General features: G+C 41.6%; 1 long non-coding RNA gene across 1 annotated transcript; it reads right to left on the bottom strand.

The window, feature by feature from the left end:
• Positions 1 to 4,273: 4,273 nt before the first annotated feature.
• Positions 4,274 to 6,209, bottom strand: LOC125754999 (uncharacterized). Its single transcript, XR_007410360.1, has 3 exons — positions 5,980 to 6,209; positions 5,597 to 5,803; positions 4,274 to 4,706 (listed from the first exon to the last, which is right to left on the bottom strand). It is a non-coding gene; the product is annotated as an uncharacterized LOC125754999 (long non-coding RNA).
• Between the last annotated feature and the right edge of the window lie 45 nt (positions 6,210 to 6,254).

The raw sequence follows: 6,254 nt of genomic DNA, 5'->3' as shown, positions 1-6,254 counted from the left end.
TGTGGTTTTGCGGTCTGGTAGACTGCCTGCCTATATTTGTCAGGACATAAACTGTCCTGTGAAATAATTGTTACTAGATATAGCTGGGAAAATACTACTGAGGAAATACTATGGGTTCAGAACCCTGCTCCAGTTAAAACAGTGCTCATTAAAAACTAAAGATTCAGGGCAGCCTGGGTGGCTCAGGGGTTTTGTGCCACCTTCAGCCCAGGGTGTGATCCTGGGGACCCGGGATCAAGTCCCACGTCGGGCTCCCTGCGTGGAGCCTGCTTCTCCCTCTGCCTGTGTCCCTGTGTCTCTGCCTCTCTCTCTCTCTCTCTCTCTCTCTGTGTATTCTCATGAATAAATAAAAAACTAAAAAAAAAAACTAAAGATTCAGACAAAGGTAAATGATTTATTTTTTATTTTTATAAATTTTCGTAAGATAATTTTACTTAAGTATCCGTGGGCCCAGGGCTCTTACGCTGTTCTTCATTGCTGAGTTGTAAATAATACCCAAGTGCCAATTATAAGAACATATTACACTAATTACTACTACGGGGCTACACCTTCAAGAAAAGTTTGGAGTACAGTTGCTACTGTAAGTGAGAATCTCAGGGACTCAAATTTTATAGTGAAAATTACTTTTATAATGAAAATTTCTCAAGATCACAATTTGTTTTTTTATTTTTCTTATGTTTTTTGTATTTTACCTTTAGGAAGAAAGTTCAATATTGAACTAAAGGATGCAACGGGGAGATCTGAAGTGAATTAAATAAAAATATTGAGAATATTGGGACACCTGGGTGGCTCAGTGGTTGAGCGTTTGCCTTTGGCCCAGGATGTGATCCTGGAGACCCAGGATCGAGTCCCACATCGGGCTCCCTGCATGGAGCCTGCTTGTCTCTCTGCCTATGTCTCTGCCTCTCTCCCTCTCTGTGTCTCTCCTGAATAAATAAAATCTTTAAAAAAAAATTAAAAAAAAATATTGAGAATATTGATAGAACTTAGGCTCACTGGCAGAGGGAAATGTAGTGGCCCTTCACTCAGCCACTGAAATTTGCAACCTCTTTCTTTTTCGTTTTGTTATTTATTTTTTTTTAATTTTTTTTTAATTTTTTTTTTATTTATTTATGATAGTCACAGAGAGAGAGAGAGAGAGAGAGAGAGGCAGAGACATAGGCAGAGGGAGAAGCAGGCTCCATGCACCGGGAGCCTGATGTGGGATTCGATCCCAGGTCTCCAGGATCGCGCCCTGGGCCAAAGGCAGGCGCCAAACCGCTGCGCCACCCAGGGATCCCTTCGTTTTGTTATTGATGTTAAATTACACCTACTCAAGTAAAAGATTTACATATTTTAGGAAATAAAGTAAAAAAAACATATCTTAGGTAATAAAGTAAAAAAATATTCTTTAGGGACACCTAGGTGGCTCAGCGGTTGAGTGTCTGCCTTTGACTCAGGGCATGATCCTGGAGACCCAGGATCGAGTTCCACATTGGGCTCCCTGCAAGAAGCCTGCTTCTCCCTCTGCCTATGTCTCTGCCTCTCTCTTTGTGTCTCTTATGAATAAATAAATACAATCTTTAAAAAAAAATTCTTTAGGAAATAAAGTGAAAGTTATTTTACTGGTTATTTCCATTTATCAGAAATAATGATTGTTAACATTGCATGAATATTTGAATATCTAGCTCTACACACACACATATACACATGAAAGAGAGAGGAAGAGGAGGAAGGAGAGAAGGAGAAGAAAAACAGAATTTAAAAAGGAGGAAGGAGAGAGATGAGGGGAGAGGGTGTACTTTTTTAAACAGTATTGCCATGCTAGCTTTAATTCTTTCAGTTTAATCTTGCTTGAATTTAATAAGCTGAATAAAATGGTAAAGCTCAGATAAATCTTTCTTACTGCAAGAAATATTAGTTCTTGGGACGCCCGGGTGTCTCAGCGGTTGAGCTTCTGCCTTTGGCTCGGTGTGATCCTGGAGTCCCGGGATGGAGTCCCACATCAGGCTTCCTGCATGGGGCCTGCTTCTACCTCTGCCTGTGTCTCTGCCTCTTTCTGTGTGTCTCTCATGAATAAATAAATTAAATATTTTTTAAAAAGAAATATTAGTTCTTTAAAGATTCTTACAAAGTTGACAAAGGATTTTAATAAGTATCAATTTTGATTAAATTTTAACTTGTCAGTTGACCCCCATGCTGTGAAAGTATGAACTTGGCATTCTCATACTTCCACTCATTGATTTTGTTGTATTTGCGCTGTCAAGGTTTATAAAGTCAGTGTTCAGGTTAAGCCACTGTTGAGTTACAGCTCAAGAAAGAATTAGTGAAATATAAGATCTGAAGATATTAACAGAATATAAAAGAAGTTAAACAGAAGGTAAAAATTTGGAAAACATCAAAAGACATGAGCTAGAATGAGGTCTGACATACATAATATCCAATTAGAATTCTGAAAGAAAGGTAAAACATGGGATAGGGGTCATAGTCAAAGAGATTGAGAATTTTTCTGAATTGTTGAGAGATATGCATTATCAGATTTAGGTAGCACACAGATCCTAAGCAGTATAGAGAAGACAAATTTTCTTGGAATAAGATATGCCTTTGGAGTTGCAGATCCAACTCCACAGCACTATGAAGTCTTAGAAAACTTTTACTCTACTTCCTCTCCCAAAATTTGTCAAATATCCCTATGGGAGGAAAGAAGGAAGGAGACTAGGGGTAGGAAAACCCTAATTCAGGCTCACATTCAGTAGGATAGAGTATACCAGGTAACAATGCCAGAAAATGAGGACTGTCCCTATATGCCCTAGACTAGTAACTACCAAATATGGAATCAGAACTTGAAATAGTAATAATAGCTACCACTTATTAAGCACTCATTAGAGGAAGCACTGACCTGTTTGTGGCCCGAACTACTTAAAGACTGTGATGAAAGTTGTATCCTTTCACACGTTTTTAGTGGGGGCTCCTCCTGCGAACCACCCCAAAGCCCCTAAAGTCCAGATTAAGACAACCTAATTTAACTGTTTGCAAGAAACTTTGTCATTAATTCTCACAATTTCCAGAGTACAGATGAAGGACCTGACATTAGAAGATGCTTGAAACAAAAAAATAAATAATAAATAAATAAATAAATAAATAAATAAATAAATAAATAAATAAAAAAGATGCTTGAAACCAAAGAATTCATACAGCTAAGCTAATCAGTGCCAGAACTAGGAGACAAGGTATAATGTTATGACTCAAATATCTAAACTTTTGGCCATTGCCAGTGTTTCTCAAAGCATAGAGCAAGTACCTCCTGTGTTAGAATCACACAGGGCTGTTCCTAAGAATGTATTTAACTTATTTTCTGCCAAGACAATGGAGCAGAGCTTAGAAAACTGAGACTACCTGCATTGACTAGGTCTGTTTAATCAATTCTTTCAAAAAATGTTTTTTTCTCACATTAAAATATTTTTTCTGACACATATGCCCATTGTAGAAAATAGGAAAAAATGCTGGAAAATATTAAGAAGATCATTTAAATTACCTATGATTCCACTAGGTAACAAAAAAACATTACTAATATCTAGTGTATATCCTTCTACTCAAACATATCACAAATTTGTATCATTTGGCTTTGTAACTTTTGCTTTCACTTAATATGTTGAAAATACTTCCCCATACTATTCAAAATAAGAATTTTTAACTTCTAAAAAACGCTACACTGTAATCAACCTATTGAATGGCTCTTTCTAGAATAAAAATAATGCTTTTTTTCAAGTGGAGGGAATTGAATGAGCAGTCACTAGTCCTATATGGCTGGGGATCCCAGGACTTCCAAGGGAAGGGAAGTATGAAGGAAAGGCTCTGAAAGGGAATAGGCTCTAGCAGAATGGCTGCAAGAGAAATTGGGGTCAAGGGAGCTCCTGGAATGGAATCTGGCCAATGGACTTTGGAAGTGGTCTCTGATGCTGAAATTTTCCTGTTTTCTTTCAGTAACCTTCCAAGCCACTAGAATCTAGCATCTTTGGTGCTCTACAGGGGCATGATGGGAGGGTCTACGAAAGAGTCTATGTTAGGTTGTGAGTTTGAGGCTCTTGGCTTCCAAGCAGTTTCCTTAGGAACTCCTATCCTGTATATTATGTTACAGGATTCAAGTAGAATTTTATATTTTTAAACATGTAATGTCTTACCCTATGCTTTATTGCTTTAGAAAGAAAACAAGGGGGCAGCCCCAGTGGCTCAGTGGTTTAGCACCACCTTCAGCCCAGGGCCTGATCCTGGAGACCCAGGATAGAGTCCCATGTCGGGCTCCCTGCATGGAGCCTGCTTCTCCCTCTGACTGTATCTCTGCCTCTCTTTCTCTGTCTCTCATGAATAAATAAAATCTTAAAAAAAAAAAAAAAAAGAAAGAAAGAAAGAAAAGAAAACAAGGGGCACCTGGCTGGCTCAGTAATGCTCCACCTTAGTGGAGCAGGTGACTCTAGATCTTGGGGTTGTGGGTTTGAGCCCCATGTTCGGTGTAAAGAGTACTTTAAAATCTTTTTTTCATTTTTAAAAAAAGATTTTATTTGTTCATGAGAGACACAGAGAGAGAGAAAGAGAGAGAGAGGCTGAGACACAGGCAGAGGGAGAAGCAGGCTTCATGCAGGGAGCCCGACGTTGGACTTGATCCCAGGTCCCCAGGATCAGGCCCTGGGCTGAAGGCGCCACTAAACCGCTAAGCCACCCAGGCTGCCCTTTTTAAAAAAAAAAGAAAGAAAGAAAACAAACTGATGGCATGTACTATTTTTAAAATCGCTCTTCAAAGAAAAAAAAAACATTTTTTTTTTCTTTTTAGGAAAGGGCCTCCCTTTATTTTTTTATTTTTTTATTTTTTAAATAATTTTGAATTTGTCTTTTTTTTTTTTAATTATTTATGATAGTCACACAGAGAGATAGAGAGAGACAGAGATACAGGCAGAGAGAGAAGCAGGCTCCATGCACTGGGAGCCCGACGTGGGATCCGATCCTGGGTCTCCAGGATCGCGCCCTGGGCCAAATGCAGGCGCTAAACCGCTGCGCCACCCAGGGATCCCAGGGCCTCCCTTTAAAGACAAATCTTTCTCACAGAGAATTTTCCTCTTCCACAAGTAGATAACCACTCTCATCAACCAGGGATTGGTTGCTTGCCAATCTCAAGGGCCAGTCCCTGGAGCTGTCCAAGGTTTTGTTTCTTGCTCTTCCTGTTCGTGTCCCCCTTCGTCATACAAAGAGGCAGCAAAGTAAGAAGAAGGGCACGGACTCTGGAGTCCAACTGCCTGGGCTTGAATCCCAGCACCAGCGTTGGACCGCTATGTGATCTTGAGCAGTCAAGTAACATCTCTGGGCCTCAGTTTCCTCATTTGACAAAACAGGGATGGTAATAAGAATACCTAATTTATAAGGTTATTCTGAGGATTTAATCAGTTACCGTTGTGAAAGTATGCAAGCACCTGTCAAATAGCAAAAAAAGGAATCTCTGGCTTCCCTAATTTCTACCATAAATAGACTTTAACTTATTTGACTCCTTTAGCACTTTTGCTTTTTGTAATTATTACTCTGCAATGAGGAATACAGAAGAGTATGAGGAAGTGGCAAGAGTGCTCACCGAGCTGTGCCTTAGGGTGCCCGGTCTTGGCTTTGCCATCAACCAAGCTGTGTGATCCTTGTTAACTGACTTCTCTGACCTCACGTTCCTCCTCCGTAAAACGAAGGACGTGAATTTCAGTAAATAACCTCTATGCGTTGACTCTCCTGGGAATCTCATTTTCTGCTCAACGCTCAGTTCCGGTGACTCGGCTTCCCTGTTTGTAAACTGTAAAAATATCTGGCACCTACCCTTAGCCGGAGGTTTGCAGCTGGGGAAGAGACAGGCGCTTGCAGAGGCTCCCAGCCTCAGCGCTGCCAAAGCAACGGACCTGACGCGGGCGGGGGTCCGGGCAGAGGGGGCACCGCGCCGCTTTCTGCAGAGCCTAAGCCTGCCAGACTCACCTGGGGGAACGGTCACGGTGGTTTGCTCAAAACCCGGTTCTGTCGGGAAGGTTACGGGGTCGCGGTCTCCCACGGACCCGCAAACCTTTGATCGAGGGTCTCCAGCGGTTCCGCACCCGGCGTGAGTTGAGAGCCGGGTGTGGCCCTGCCGCCGCTTCCCATCCTTGCCGTGCGAGGGCCAGACCCCCGCCTCCGGGTCTCCGACGGGTGTCCCCGCGCCGCGCACCCCCTCCCCCCGGCGCCTCCTTCCTGGCTGCCATAGAAACCGGCCTACG

The sequence above is a fragment of the Canis lupus genome, chromosome 4, assembly GCF_003254725.2.
Source record: "Canis lupus dingo isolate Sandy chromosome 4, ASM325472v2, whole genome shotgun sequence".
Lineage (NCBI taxonomy): Eukaryota > Metazoa > Chordata > Mammalia > Carnivora > Canidae > Canis > Canis lupus.
This window is presented reverse-complemented; position numbering and strand designations above follow the sequence as displayed.